Source organism: Cebidichthys violaceus, unplaced genomic scaffold (genome assembly GCF_023349555.1).
Source record: "Cebidichthys violaceus isolate CVI_PGR_0920_01 unplaced genomic scaffold, fCebVio1.0.p SCAF_24, whole genome shotgun sequence".
NCBI classification, from domain to species: domain Eukaryota; kingdom Metazoa; phylum Chordata; class Actinopteri; order Perciformes; family Stichaeidae; genus Cebidichthys; species Cebidichthys violaceus.
In genome coordinates, this window is record NW_027176417.1 from 4,474,024 (window position 1) to 4,489,626 (window position 15,603).

The 15,603-nt window shown below is 44.1% G+C and overlaps 1 protein-coding gene across 2 annotated transcripts in view; it reads left to right on the top strand.

The window, feature by feature from the left end:
• LOC137879006 (E3 ubiquitin-protein ligase Midline-1-like) overlaps positions 1-15,603 on the top strand; it is a 48,003-nt gene that overhangs the window by 7,196 nt on the left and 25,204 nt on the right. The window contains exon 1 of one of the 2 annotated variants that reach the window (XM_068719564.1): positions 6,976-7,207. The exons of the other annotated variant lie outside the window; for it this stretch is intronic. The gene's annotated coding sequence lies outside the window, so the exon portion shown is untranslated. Of the gene's footprint in view, positions 1-6,975; positions 7,208-15,603 lie in introns of those variants that run through there. 2 annotated transcript variants of the gene reach the window in all.

Here is a 15,603-nt window from a genome sequence, read left to right on the forward strand (position 1 = left end):
AACAATGGATTTATTTCTCAGCGCAGACACACACACACACACACAACGGACAGCCAGCGGACCGCGAGGAGATGTTCGTTGAATTCAACAAATGCGTATCGGATTAGAATCACAGACTTTAATTGTATGTGAGCTTTTATTTCCAGTTGAGGGTAAAGTCCTCGGGATGTTTAATAGTAGGACTGTAGCTGTACAGAAAGGCAAAGCTCGTTCATTAGCCGAGGACGCTTGCTGTCCTTTAAGAGCTGCGTTTGTGATGACCTCCATTTAATACGGAATGAGGAGTTATACAACTTCCAGGGACAAATGGTGAGGGGATCGAGTGCAAAATACAAGAGGAGCATTGTGGCGAGATACATTCATGCACTAATTGGAAGGTTTCATATTGGACATAATTAGGATTTTAGCTGGACTATGACTGTACTTTGCAGGAGCGTATGATAACGTCTTCCTTTCTCGCATGAAATCCACATATATATTTAAATTAGCTTGGCTTCTGCCCTGGACTCAGCGGAAGAGAGGTGAAGACTATTTCCCCTGCCTCATCACCCCCTTATTTTACTTAACACAACAAGGCAGCTGCACTGCACTTTACTCCGAGTGAGAATTTGAATAGTCGATGTAGCGACGCCTGAAATAGCACATTAGCTGGAAGACAAACTCAGCAGTGTGTGCCAGTGACTGCCTGAGAGCCGGCTGATGCTACCCACGCTGTGCATGATATTCAGGGACCGACCATACGCACTGGATGTACGACTGTCTCCAGTCTTGATATTGATTAATTGGGATTCGTAACGGTATAGCAGGTCAAATAATTGCCACTTTACACATCTTTTTAAATTGGCTTTAAGGAGAATATGTATTTTTTTTTTTTTTTGAGCCATTGACATCCTGAATGATTTATTAAGATGGTCTCATTATGCAATCTGGTCACGAAGTTTCAATCTCTGTCTTTGCCTCGATACGGAGCCATAATAAAGACTGGTCAGTAGAATACACTGATTAGTAGGGCTGGGTATCGTTTGAAATTGTTTTGAAAAAAAAAAAAAAAATGATTCTTCTATAATACGATTTGTTACTTTGAGCCGAGACAGTTCAGAGAGATTTGTTTGTAAAACTACTTGTTAGCATGTGACCACCATCCAAAACACCTCAGCCAAATCCATTCGCTGATTCGCCTTCAATCGAAGAAAAAAAGAATTGTAATAATTTCATCTCTAGCTCTCCCGGCACTTGCAGCCTAATGCAGGCATTCATTGTCTGGTTGATTTGGAGTCTATTTTCTTCGGGACTACATAATGTTGTCATGGTGCGCCAGCTGGTGTTGGTTTGGGTTGAGGGCGAGCAGCGAGGACCTGACAGTTTGAGGACACATTGGGGCCGCTGACAGCTAATGATGATGCTGCCTGACACTCATACATATGCGCCTGCTATTTGCGTGTGTGTGTCCATTTGTGTTTATCAGTGTGTCCTTGTGCGTGTCTGTGTTTTGTGTGCGCTTTAGGGCATGTGTTTGACTGTGTATGGGCCTATTTGCATTCGCCTTGGTGATGTTGCACTGGATTTCTTCGGGGTGACGGAGAGTGACCTTGAGCCATTGCTCCTGGTGAATGTGTCAGATTCAGGAAATGGATATAGATGTTTTGCGTGCATGCATAATGTACAAAAATCGCCACTGGATGCTCTCCACTATATCTGGAATCTGACAGGGAGTGCCCTTTTATTCTCTCTTTATCATCCCGGATGATGTTTTTATCAGGTCCACTTCGTTGTCAGGGTCGGATGGAGCCAGCAGGCTGAAGATGTTCACGACTAACTGCTGACTCAGAGTTTGCCATTTCTCACTCCGACCTCGGTTGCCTCATGCTGCTTGTTACTCACAAACGGCATTGAATCAAAAATATCTCCGTTGATTGGCTGACCCGCTTGATTCCCTGACTCACAATGGTATTTGAAGTAATGTGTCATGTCCGTTCTCACTTGATGTTTGTCACGTTTGACCGTTCACACAGACGGGCTGTCGATTCACCTAATAAACATGTAAATGTCGGTCATGATGAGTGGTCTCTCAGTGGGCATATTTAAAGGGCAGTTCACCGAACAATATCTATGTCAGAGGAAGTAGTGCAGCTACATGTAACGTTTATCACCTAGGCTTCTTTATCTCCTGCCCTCCCCATCCTTCCATAGCTCTTAATCTGTCTGTCTCACTCCCCCTCCTCCTCCAAAAAAAATCTGTTCTCGGGGGGGGTTGTCTTTGTATTAGTTTATGTCTGATTAAATCAGTTTATTCTCTGCGATCACTTGACAGACACAGAAAGCTCACGGACAACAAAATCTCCTCAACAAAACCCAAAAATGCGCACTAATCTCAAACTGCGCTGCCGGGTCTCTGCTCGGCTGGCACCAGCTGTGCATCTTCCCCCTCGCTGATTGAAGCCAGCGCCTTACTGCCCGCATGTGAACCCACTTAGAAGGCCAGAGGTCAGTTTGAGGGAGAATATGTTGAGCCTCCCAAAAAGCTTTAAAAAAAGGTCACTAATACGTCTTTTATGGAGCCGGGGGCGAAGCTAGAAACGAACCGTACTCAGAAGCAAATGTATCTCAGAACAGCTCCACAGAATATCTCCACAACTTCCCATGAGTCATGCAATTTGAATGCATATCTAATGTGAGTCCAAGATAGTGATCAGTGACTGGGGAGGTTTTATGACATGGTATATCTAAGTCATAAAGATGCCTCTGGATGATAATATAGTGATGGAGCTCACGCAACATATGTGGCTGTTCGGATCAAAAAGGAGGCCGACTACGAGTCCTTTTGCATTTATTTGACCTGGCTAAGAGCCATTTAAAAGATCAGAGTGTTGTTGTTCACGTGTCCATCTGCACATATGTGTGATGTAAATCCCACAAATCCCAGACTACCCACAGCGTCGCTGCCCTCTGCAAAGGTCCTGGTCGTAACCCTGTCGTGCTTTATCCCTTTAATGGTCTCACCCCGAGAGAGGAGACGGACCCCGCCGCATTCCGCTCATTCCTGGTTGTTAAAAATAAGACCTCTCTAAAGTCAGTGGAGGCCAGCTTTCCCAAAGTCAGAGACTTGTCATTGGGAGGTTGGGAATTAAAAGGCAAGAGAGGAGCTTTCTTCTCTATATATCACAAAGAAAATGCATTCAAATTGTTTAAAGACTTTTCACAGCTGAGCTTTTATGTCCCAGACTCTTTCATCTTCTTTTTGCTCGATTAGATACACAAGAACCTCACAGGATAGTTACTTAAGAGCAAAACAAAACCACAGCCTTGAAGACGACCGAGAATGAACACAAATGTACACAGCTACAGCATTCCAAGAAACCTTTCTGAATGTGCAAAACAACATCTTCCTAATGTACAATTCTCTACATCCCATAGAATTGCTTTTTTCTCTTATTTTGTCCAATGTCTCTATAGCCTCCTTGCACTGAATGTGAATCATCATGTCTTTTTTTGGCATTTGTGCACAAAAAAAAAAAATCTTAAAAATGAAATTGGCCATTGTGCCTGGTAAATTAGGATTCTGAACTCAACACCCTCCATCTCTGCTTGCACAATGTCATTTGGAGCACAATCAAAAATATCACCAGGGGCAAGATGGGAACATATAGTTCAAGGTGAAAAGCTCGACTTTGCGGTATTGAGGTAGAGGATGCGTGACAAAAGTTCCGTTGCTGCGTCTGCTGCTTTCAGACTTGAATGAGTGAAGCGGCTTTGTGTCTGTGTGCTTTAATTCCGAAGAGTGCTGTTGGATAACCTCCAGAGGGGAAATAACTGAAGCCGTCTAATGGAGGGGCTGTGCAGTATCTCTGCTGTGCCATCAATGAAACGCCTGTTCCCTCCACATCTATCTCCCCAGGTACAACTTTGATTACAAAACTCAAATTACTTTTTTTAAAAGGTGGGCGTAATGCTCCATGCACTGCAGCTTAGATGGTGTTTTGTCCATTTGCGTGCTTTCCACTAGATGGATTGCAGTGCCACTATACTTTATGCATTTCAAAGCTAAATTGAGGCACCAACACAGGAGTTTGTTACAGGGACATCATTCAACAGATTCTGTAACTTTCTGAAAATTAACATTGACGTCCACCGTATGCAGCGATGGGCCAGTTGTGTGGAAGGGAGAAAGTAGATCTCAGATGATGCGTTCGGGGGTGAATGATACATGCGGTAATACCGTTTCTCGCCAAAAAATTGAAACACATAATAACGTTAGAATTTAACTTTGCCCTGTACTTATTTTTTACTGAATAGAGCTTAAATGCGTCATAATGTAACTCAATACAGCCTCCATACTTTAGCTGTTATTTAACTGAAGCACGAAAGAGACTGACCTTTGGAGGGTTTTTAGGTAAATCGTATTAATCTGAAGTCTGAAAATCTCAAGTGCCACTTTGCTTGAAAGTATGACCTTCAGACTTACATACTGTAGCACTGAGACATACTTTACAACTCGACTAATTAATTCTGAGTAGTATGAATTGAAAAAGAGAAAAAAATATATTTTTGCATTGAGGGCAATGTGTGTGTGTGTCTATATTTTCCTTGGAGCAGTGTTGAGGGAACACTTCATATCTTGTGGGACTAGTAGAGTGTTCAGACAGTCAGCGATCTTGCTCTTGCCGGGAACTGACCCGAGATGGAAACTCTTTCCTTGTTCTTTTCCAGAAGAGCATTCTTTGGCGGCAGCCTCACCTCGACTGATCCCACTAAAAACACAGCCGCAACTCCCACCAGAGTGCGCACGTCCAAACACTGTACATGGACATATTGTCGGCACACATATCCCTCCAACACCATGAAAAAGTTGCAACGAAATGTGCCATAAACACCCAACATTGGTCATGCACGATAGATAGATAGATAGATAGATAGATAGATAGATAGATAGATAGATAGATAGATAGATAGATAGATAGATAGATAGATAGATAGATAGATAGATAGATAGATAGATAGATCTCTTTGTTTAGGGTGGCACATAACGCACCTCCATGATCATTGTAATAACCTTCAGGGAATAGATTTGAATTCACTAAACGACCTCCATCTGAGATCTGAGAGCCAAAATAGTGAAAGCCCATTTAAACTGACCTTACAGGGATTCAGTAACACTTCATCTCATTGAGAAGTCTGTTAGTGCTTGGCATTTCAGTGGTGCATTCACGCTTTCTGGAACGTATCAGACCCAAACGAACAGTTTCATTTGAAGCGCACAAGTCCGTTTTAGTCCAAAAGGCCATTTCTGGCTCCAGGATCCTGCAGTCCAGGATACAAGTTGGAATTAAACCCAAAGCCGTTTGCAAAGCAAGAACACCACATATTACACTTTTAACAATAGGGCTCACTCCCCTAGGGCAAAACGTTAGGGATTATTTGGGCTCTAGCAACCAATGAGCAGCCAGATTACAAAGCTTTCACATCTCTCGGACTGTAAATTTCTCAATAATGGTTAGGGCCGATTCTGTTTTTTTGGCTTCATGCCGCTTTCTGTTATGCGCAATTGGCAAGACTAAGAGCACCATTCACAGCGAGTCAGACATGACTGGGAGGTATGGTTTACAACGAGACAGCTGATGCCTGCTGAAGATTTCTGATCAGAGACTGCAGTTTTTGGCGGCGCAGAGTGCTTTATGTGGGAGGGTAAATGACCGACTACAGATTAATTTAAGCTGCTTTCCTTGCGGGACGCATAAAAAAACGGGGGTTTGTTTTTATGAGTGGCGGCCAAAACAGCTGAAGTTTCAAGGTAGGGGGAGAGACACATTAAAAATGATGAAGGTTGAATCGTTACCGAGGGCGTGTTGTGAATGCAATAGTGGAAAAATACAGGAAATTCACAAAATAGAGACCTCAAATGCAGAGGCGTTCACTTGAGAGAGGCTTATTATAGAAATGTTTTTAATTGCTCGCGATCTAAATTGCTGTTGATGTAAACCCAACTCGTCCTCCATTTTTACCTGTTTTGATAATTAATATTTCCACAGCACTAAATCTATCAGTATGATTACACTTTTGCTTTGAGTTTGAACAGAAATGCTGCTTTCAATTAATTGCATTAATTAGTTCTCCATAGCTGTGTTTTTCTTTTTGTCCGATCGGTGCGTTGCTGCATTCATGTCATATATTTGAGCTTTAAAAATGTTCCAATTACAACTTGGATGTTGGCGTGAACGCTTTTAACAAGTCAGAAAAGCCTAAACAAAGTAGAATTTATTGAAATTAGAATGACGGCAATGACGTGGCCGTTTTTGTATTGAAAAAGTTCAACAAGAGGACATGCTGGAATATGTCAGACAGTCTTCATTTAAAGTGAATGGCAGACGGAGCACAGATTTGCAGGAAGTGTAATGTGATGCGACTGCACTTTTGGCGACAAGAGGGACATTATTTTTTCACACAACTCAGCTATTAATTGAACAGCGGTAAAACGGGTCGAGGATCACAGCACTGCCTTCTTCCTCGAAGCGAAACGCAACGTGGCTTTGGACTTAGTGCACAAGTACGCGCACACATGTCCGCATGAGTTTGCATGCAAGCGAGGACATAAGCGTGGACGAGTAGCCATGCAAACAGACCGAATATCTGCGTGACGCATCTGATGGCAAACTCGCACATGCACACAACAGCCGGCCCAGACTCCACCCCCAGTGGAACAGTGATTGGCCTACTTAGAGGCAGGGCAGCCCACTGGCAGATTTGAATACGGGGAAACAGAGAGGGAGGAGGGGAGAAAGAGAGGGGGGGGGGGGGGGGCGGAGCACTAGTTTGTCCCTGCTCGCTCTCTCTCTCTCTCTCTCTCTCTTCTCTCTCTCTCTCTCTCTCTCTCTCTCTCTCTCTCTCTCCTCTCTCTCGCTCTCTCTCTCTCTCTCTCGCTCTCTCTCGCTCTCTCTCGCTCTCTCTCGCTCTCTCTCCCTGCCGGGTCAGGATGGAAAGGCTTACACAGGCAGGGGGGGGAAACATGTCATGAGAGGTGATGACACAGCCACGGAGACATATCCACATCCTCACCGACTCCCAAGTTCGCTGCTCGCCGCTGCCGTTACCGCGTCCGACAGAGAAGAGAGAGAGAGAGCCAGAGATAGCCTCCGTTCTCTGCCCAGCTCTCTCTCTTCCTCTCTTTTTTTTCACTTTGTGTGTGGATGATGGGATTGTAATCATGTGGAAGGTAAGAGGAGGTGGAAGAGGAGGAGTGAGGGGCTTGTTTCGTTTTGTTATGCACACTGTATAGAAAAGGGGGGGCCTGTCCCTGTGGGAGTTCGTGTTGCTCTTAGTTTACTTTAGTGTGCGAGTCCCTGAGGGAGTCCTGCATGCCTTCGCCCTCCGCCTCGGCTCAGATTGTGTTTTCAGTGGAAATGAGGAGTTGAAGCGTTGAGTGCCAGCATTACTGGAATGATAATGACAGAGCAGTGGCTTCAGGACTCAGCCAATGAGTTCTGTGGAGCCATCTGTATCACTGTCGGGGAGAAACTTCTGTTGAAACAACTGAAATTACCTTTAGACCAAGTTTATTTGTACCATGTGGTCTTGGAGTTCTGAGCAACTTAAGCTTTACAAAAACTTTAATTTCGCCTTTTTATTTTTTTGCCAACCCAAAATGTGCTGACATCAGCTTTAAATGTGGAATTGGATGTTGAATCTGAAGATTGACTGTGACACTTCTGAACATTGACCCAAACAACACATTCAATTGTGTGTGTGTGTGTGTGTGTGTGTGTGTGTGTGTGTGTGGTGTGGTGGGGGGGGGGGGGGGGGGGTGGTGGGGGGGGGGTTATGCTGCATGTGAGAGTCTGTTTTGTGTGACCCAAATTCAAAGAGCCACTGTGTTGTGGTGGTTGCTTGAAGCACAACATACATAAGGACAGGAGACAGCGCCTTGAGGGATGCTTAAAATATGTGTACTAGAGTGCTGTGTGTACTAGAGTGGCTTTAAAAAGCTCCCGAATGGTCTTTTTAGCACTTAAAAGGGAGGAAGTCTGACAGAGTTAATTTAAAAGCGAACATATTTAACTGGATGGACCTTTAGAATTATTCTTCACGTATAAGTCTGTCATCGTGTGCTTTAATGAGCCTCCTGGACCCCGCAGCATCTCCTGTGCCGAGGCGTGTTTAGTACAGTACATACAGTATCTGTGTGTGTGTGTGTGTATGTGTGTGTGTGTGTGCGTGCGTCTCGTGGGCGCCGAAGCGTGTGTGAGACAGCTGGCTGCCACGGGCTCAGGGCTACTACTGATCCTTCTCACCTGCTGCGGGTCAAAGGGATCAAAAGGAAATCCAGGTTCAGGGTTTGGACCTGCAAGACAATGTCCTGTACTGTTAGAGCAGTTCATCGCCATGGTTAAAGGAACGCTGCGTGCGACTTTGACCGAAGCAAAACAAAAGCATTAAATAGAAGCATGTGGGTCTTTTGAGGCAGCTTCCTTTGATTTTAGTCCAAATAGTTCACCTCTTTGTACTAAAAGCTGTGGAAACTAGATTTAAAACAGTCCTATTTGACCTGCAGTGACTTTGTTTGAGGAAACATTTCACTTATACAAGAAACTTTTAGTCCATAGATGTTTGCCACATTTGAGACTAGGAAGCACAAAAAGGTTTTGTCTGTTTGGTTTGTAGTTGCCACGATGTCGACCGATATAGCATTGTTGCTTTTCCTGTTTCCCCCCCGACACGTTTTAGTGGCATTGTCAGCCAGGGCGGGCTTGAGAAAAGCATCTCAGCTTTTCCAGACCTGAAGATTGACTGTGGGAACCATGCAGACAAATATAGCCGAGGCTGCATTGTCATGTTTGTTCCTGAGTGGGGCACATCGGTCACTTTGTTTAGACTTGGCAGGAGGGAAAGCTCTTGTTGTTGCTTTAAGACACAAGGAGAAAAGTTAATTGCTGGTTGCTGATAACATGAGCCACCTATGTTGCCCCCCCCCCCCCCCCCCCCCCCCAACAACCTGTTATCTCACCAGTGTGGAGCTTACATGACACGAGGTGGAGGTATAACTCATGAGATAATTAGTTGATTTAGTCTTCAAAGCGTCAGCAGCCTCCGACTTCACACGCTTGAGGGGCCGGCTGCTAATTGCTATCTAAACATCCTTCAAAATAAAAGGACAAAGACGGACTGGAATTCTCTTTTTTTTTTCTTTTTCACTCATCCTCCCCCCTATTTCCACTCCAGTTCATTTTATTCACTCCAGTGCATTCTTTAATCACCAACCGACTAAGATGAAGTACAGTGTTGCCATGGAAACTTGTGACAATGAGCGCGACCGGTTCAGTGAGACTTGGCAGCTTGTGTAGTCCCGTGGAGAGGATAAGTGGTTCCTCAAACTTTGTCAGGAGCCTCTACAGTGGGCTGCTTCACACATTCAGAGGGCGGTATTGCCTAAAAAGTTAACGTTTGAACTATAAATATATCATCATTTCATCCATTTTGCACTGCATGCTAATTTTAGAGATGAAGGCAGTAAAGCAGCAGATTATGCTTCACTAAATGCATGCTCAAAGCACTGATTGCTGGTAGGTTTTGCAATACAAGTCATTTATGATTTTGTGTCTCGTTTGATTGCGTAGATGCTACGAGATTATACATCATATTTCTAACTATTCCACAGTAATCTTGCAATCCCAGAACTTTCTTGCACTTGTTGTTCTGCGAAAAGCAATCAAAGCAAAGCTCACTTCCTCTGAAATCTGTGATAAATCCACAACCTTTTCCAGTTTAATCCTTTAGGAGCAAAAAATAAATCTCAGATTCTTTGAGAGCGCCGCCCGATAAACAACCGTTCACAGGTGTCAGACGCGACTCGGTTTTAGTTATTTTCCTCTCCTGATTGTGAGTTTGAAGATACGCCGCTGCCGCTTTTGTATGCATGGATGGTTTTGGTTAATGCGCTGCAGGCCAGCAGATGTTAAAGAGTCAGATCACATCGCTTTGGAATATCTGCCACTCGAGGGGCCTCTCGAGTTCTATGTCATCTTGCTTTTTTTCTTTTTGACATTCCTTCCCTTCGGTTTCAATGTAAACACAGATCATGTCATCGCACTTTGCTCTGAAAAGTCATGGTTCATGCTCAAAAAATGCACGGTTCAAAAGCCTGCGTAATTGTAAGCATATTCCACAGCTGTCCACATGTTGGATGGTGTGACATACAGGGTGCTCTGTGGAGCAGGGTCGTTTCAGGCATGCGCAGGTTAAACAGAAGTCACATGTGCAAAGAAATTGAACTCTAAACTAATTCCTTGATCACACTATAAACACATCCATTGTGGCTTTCCATTTCTCCCACAGTGATTGGTTCATACATGCGTAAGCTAGCCTACCTCATCTGCCGGCTCTCTGGGGCCGCTTTAACGCTGAAAACATCTCATCATCCAATCAAAGTTTCGATGTTAATTTCGCACTTTGGGGAATAACCACTATTTAATCACTTTCATCTCCGCCAGGGGATCCTGAGCAAATATTTTTAAGGCAACATTAAGGCATTGTAGAATAATTGTGATCATGGAGGGAGGCATTAAGTAAATGTGTAGCGTCTTAAAAAAGGAAATGTAGCACACGTGTGCTCATCAGTTAATGCTCCATCATCCCGGGCAGCACACACGGCAAACGTAGTATTAAAAGAAGACTCATACCAGAGTGGCTTCTTGCTCTAAAGAAGTAACATTGAAGTGCATCATGTTGGGCTTTCAGTATCCAACACAATACTTGTGCTTTGAACTGTTGCGGTGCATTGAATCCCACCAACGTGCTGCTTTATCCAAGCTACAAAAAGCACTCTAATATCCTCGTTATTGTGCGTATGTGTGTGTGTGTGTGTGTGTGTGTGTGTGTGTGTGTGTGTGTGTGTGTGTGTGTGTGTGTTCGTATGGTGGGTGTGAAGATCATTCGCCCTGATCAAATATGTCCTTGACAGCAGCACCGGGCTTGTTTTTGTCCCCTGTAATCTCTGGCCCCCAAACATCACATCTCATATGTGGCACTGTACCCAATCTGGGTCACACAAGCAAGAATCCAGACGGACCCCGCCACACACACACACACACACACACACACACACACACACACACACACACACACACACACACACACACACACACACACACACACACACACACACACACACACACACACACACGATCACAAATGTCACCCGTAATCATAATCACTAATAGCCTCGGCATCCCGGACTATGCGACCAGCCAATCCTGTTAGGTGTGACTGACCGCTTCGGAACATGAAAGGCCGTGATTGGTCACAGCCAGTGTGGTAGGAAGCGGATTAGGGATCAACATGGCAGGGTGTCTGGAATCAGACAAAGACGTAATATGTGTGTGTGTGTGTGTGTGTGGCAACAGTTTGTGTTGTTAACGGGCTAACAATCCAGAGAGTGTGCTTTACAGGGGAGAGGAGAGGAAGAGAAGAGAGAGATTCTGAAATCTAATTCTCCTTTGAGTCTGAAAAGCTCCAAACTTTTCTTTTTTTATCACGAGTGGAGTTATCACTAGTTTGGACTTCTTTAGTGTTAGCTCTGGGCGTGTTCACATCACCAAAGTATACGATCTCCTCCTCTGTCTAAATTGGACTTTTCAGCACCTGCAAGCCCAAGTCCACTGTGGACGACATAAAATGAATTTCTTTCAGCACCAGCGCTGCAAGATTTATCACATTCTTCGGTGCCTAAGACAAATATTTTGCAAGGAAGCGCTGTAGAATAATATTTTGACTTTGCTCCACATGGCAGTGGGAGCATATCAGCAGTCCGTCTGCATGGCTGCATCCACACCGCCTATATGGATGAGGAAATGTTTTTTTTATATAAAAAAAATAAAAATATATATACACACACTAAAATTTACTTCGACCTTGGCACGGAGAGCAACTCCGTGAGGTCGGGGGTTAATCTCTCGATGCGCGCTATCCGCTGCTGTTATGAAAGCAGATTATGTTTTTTTTCCCTCAATCTCAAATCCCATAAGCGGTTGGGGGGGGGTTCTTAAAATTATTCGACAGATTGTAAGTAAACGAGGTGTTGAAATGTTTAGATGATGTTAAATATGGAGAAGGGGAAGCTTTTAAAAAAGGAAGAAAAAAACAAGGTGAAGGTTGTGTTTTATAATTCACAAAATCATTCAATAATTTATGCAGTTTTTCCACAAAATTGTGAATAATTGAGCGCCGCTTCTTTCCGTGCGTGTCCCTACTGTGAGGGTAAGTGATGTTTGTGGGCAGTTACTCAAGACGACGGCATATTTGCAATTAGCTGGAGTGGCAAAATGTCCAAGCGACATTTTTTTTAAGTCGTGGTCACCTTGGGTTTTCGGTCGATTGTGAACATATTTCATTCAGATCAGAGTTCTTTTTGATGTGACGATGTGGCGTCATAGAGGCTGACATGATCACGTTTACTCTAAGCTTCACATGGTTTGCCCTCTTTTGCTTGGTTCCAACATTTCGCTGTGTGTGTGTGTGTTTGCTATTTTCTGCCTCCTGTAAGTTAAGGGAGAATTGGAACAAACATACAGTGAGAGACACACACACACACACACACACACACACACACACACACACACAGTGTATGATGACTGTGTGAGGCAGGTCAATGGCGATGACCTACTTCTCGGTTCTGCTCACGTCAACGCACCAAACGGACCCCCTCCACCCACCCAAATGTTGTTTTTTAGAGGGGGTGGGGGAATTAAATTGCTTTTGGCTGCTTATTATAATTATCTTTTCTGAGCGATTTCGTGTCAGTTACTGGGAGTGATGTGGAAATGGAATCGCTCCCCACTGCCATGGTTGAGTCTAACTTTTTCAGCTCAATTTGTCAAACGATGGTGGAGCTGAAATATTCATTCAGCTGAAAAGCTGAAAGTGAAATAGAATCCTGCTTCAGGGAGAGTTTAAAGCGGACATAATATAAAGGCAGAATCTTTTATTGTTAAAACACTGGGAGAAGAAGAAACCGCGGGGAGACGCGCGATTATTAACAGTTATTACCGGCACATCAGGAGCGGCTCCACGTATCACGGAGAGCCGCAGGAACCACTCGCACTCCTCTCCCCATTTCAAAAACACAGCCTCTGCTCTGGTCTGCATCGTGCTCTTGTCGAATCAGTTTTTAGAAAATAGATAGAAGAGCTCCTATGAAAATTTTAACAGCTTAAACTGTGAGTGGAAGGGGAACGCCGCAGCCTTCTTTGACCCACACGTCGATGAAAGATTTAGAGGTGGAGCGCAGGCCAATGGGGGAGTCCGCCCAAATATGAACAGGAAGAGAGATGAAAAGCCGAAAGGGGGGTTCATTTCTCAAGCGCTTCATTAGCTGTTCTCGTGCTGATTTGCTCTCCAAGGAGGAAGTGAACATTCGTCAAAACATCAAAAGAAAATGTTGCGCTGCAAAAGGTTATTCGGTGACATTTATGGATCAGAGCAGAGGGCTTTGTTTTAAAATAAAACACCATGCATCCGAGAGTAGCATCAGGGCAGTGACATTTGTACCTCTCAAAATAGAAATGTAGCATTTTGGACTTCAGGTTACACGGCCGTGTAACGGGAGAGAGGCAGAGACGTGAAAACTGCCAGGAATAGAAGAAGACGAGACAGGAATCAGACTCTTTCTGAGAGGAGGAGAAGCTCTCCACAGATCCTCTAACCCACACCTAAGCATTTCACATCTGACAGACATTGTTGTGCTGCCTGTATAGGGGAAGGAAGGAAGCAGGGATAACAGCTCATGGTCAGAGGTTCACAGTGCAGTAGCAGAGTTTTACTAAGTTAAAGTCCTGTTTAAAGTGGATGACCAATCAATGCCTGTCGTGGTTTAAGGAATGACACTGTACTGGTATAGTTGGACTAAACTCCTTGTGTATTTTACTTTTTTTTTTTTTAGACTTCCTTGCAGGCTTACAGGTTACAGTTTGTGCTGGTACATTTTGAAAATCAACTCTTTTGAATCAGGACTCGTGTAAAAGGCGTCTTATATGCACTTGATACATGATGTGGTGCACAAAGACTGAAGCTAAAGCTGCACTGTTACGTTGTGTTGACAATAGAAAGACAGAAGGAACTAAATATATGTACCGTCTCTTACATAAGTATAGCCACTTTCATGAAGACGTATGTCATACTGAAGTACATAAATAGTATGTATAGTACATGAAGTCTGTTTTTTGGGTTGGGTAAGAAAGATGTATTGCAGGGGAAAAGAGGAGGAATAAGACTGTGGGGGATTCCTCCACTGCTCACTCAGCTTTGTATTGCCCGCCCCCCACTGAAGACTATCGGTACTGACGTCTTTACACACAGCGACAGCTCTGACAGCAATCATACACAAAGTGATGGTGGGGAAAAATAAACTACTTCCACTGGATCTTCTTCCTCCGGCCTGAATGCCGTTCTCACATTCCTGACTTTAGATCTCAATGCTCCTCTTCCCCTCCTGTGCCTCTGGAACGCTCACCCTCCCTTTTGCGCTGTCACCTCAATGCACGGTTCAACAGTGTCACCTATAGTGTGCTGAGAGGCATCTCACCCCGTCTCACACGCCAGTTTGGATTTGTGCGCCTATGCATGTCAGATTTGGGTTTGTGTGTGTGTTTGTCTTTGTCAGAATGAGGTGGGTTTATTCTCTTTATCCTTTGTTGCCTCCAGGTTTCCCCTGCTGTCAACAGTAGCCTGTCAGAGCTCCATCAATGTCAACTATACCGGCTTTGTCAGGAACTTTTTTTTTTTTTTTCCTGGATTTTCTCTGCTTTAGTAAAACGCTGTCTGCTGTTTATATTACCTGGCTGACATCTGTGCACAAGGATGGACTGCAGAATTCTCAAATCTGCTTCATTAATACAGCACTTTACACTTTACAATGCTCAATGTACACACACACACACACACACACACACACACACACACACACACACACACACACACACACACACACACACACACACACACACACACACACACACACACACACACACACACACACACACACACACACACCATGCACTACTGCATGACATTTATCTGCAGAATATATGCATTCCCTATAGAAATGGGTTTTAAAAAGAAGATGTTAGCTATGCAGGATTATTGCCATATTAAACATGTTGTAATTCAATCCAGATGTTCCAACATTAACTTTAGCTTATTACTCAATTTCAACAGTCCTCAGATGCACTGACAGGATGCCACTTAATGAGCCACGGTGGTGCATTTTCTTTTTCTTTTATTAGCAGGCCTCCAACATGTTTTTGGGCATGACGCTGCATAAAACTTAAAGCTGCATTAATAGATTTTTGGCCACTTGGGGGCAGTAAAAACAACATTGACACCACGCATGGTACGCAACCAGCAGACGCAAAGCACAAATGCAAGTCCAAGACTGTCTCTCCTTTCGCTTGAACCATCCTGGTGGGTAGTCCAACATTTGCGGAAATTAGTCTCCTGGTCGACCGGATTGGCCAGCAGCACACTGAAACAAGCTTGCTAGGTAGCTAACCAGCTAGCAGTATGCTACAGACTAAAACTAGTGACCTAGCGTGGTAAGAACCAGCGAAGTGGAGTAATGCC